Source organism: Equus asinus, chromosome 3, assembly GCF_041296235.1.
Source record: "Equus asinus isolate D_3611 breed Donkey chromosome 3, EquAss-T2T_v2, whole genome shotgun sequence".
Taxonomy (NCBI): Eukaryota; Metazoa; Chordata; class Mammalia; order Perissodactyla; family Equidae; genus Equus; species Equus asinus.
The window spans coordinates 126,033,577-126,034,517 of NC_091792.1; positions in this window are offsets into that span (position 1 = coordinate 126,033,577).

A 941-nucleotide genomic window follows, 5' to 3' on the forward strand; every position below is an offset into this window, starting at 1 on the left:
TAAAGAAATTCAAATTCCAAATGTTTTTTAAACAATGTAGAAAAAATTGCTTCACCATTCTGCCTTTGGCTCTACTTGAAAATTTCTAAATGCCAAATAATCTACCCTTGAACAGCAGATTTCAGTTACTGAGATCTGGATACGTGGGAAGTCTCAAGGCCTAGAAAGGAGAATCGACATGAAGCAGATCACAGGGACCTTGACCTCCAGCCATGAAGTTTATATTAGGGACAAACCCACCAGATCCAGATAGGAATCGGGAGTATTAGCGAGGTTACCTGGATCCTGGCTTGGACTAGGGAGAAGGCTCCTGGAATTGACCCACGGATGTAGAGCCAAATCAAGTAGTTTGAGGTAGGAATGTGTCTGATGCCATCCAAGTGTCAGGATTGGCTCGAAAATGGGACTGAACTTGCCCTGCTTGTGAGAAGCACTGGATCACATTAGTATGTCCATCTTGAGCTCTGCTGGAGAAGTAAGAAGCAGGGAAAGTAATCAGAGGCAGATCATAGGTAGGCTTCCTAAATGTTTTTTATATAAACTAAACAGTTCAGATTTGGACAAAATTGACACCACCTAATTTTCAGATTATTGTTAAAATCGTTATGTTAAGATCGTGCACCATATATTGATTTTTACTGCATATTATTAGGAAATCTTGTCTAGGTTCAATATATTTTTATAGACTATGAAGCAGAAGGGGTATTAAGGCCTCTTACTTTTCGTTGCTTGTCTCAAATACATGTTCTTAAATCAGAGTTTAATGGGAATGGGTATAAGGAAACAATGTACCATTCCATTTTATCAAATTGTATGTCTGTGCACTGTTCACAGTGTTTGTAAACTTTAACAAGTGTTATAATAAGATACTGTATTTGGCTTTGATAGGCTGGTTTTTTTTTTTTTTTTTGGCTGTAGCATCTGTTCAGAGTGTCACAGTA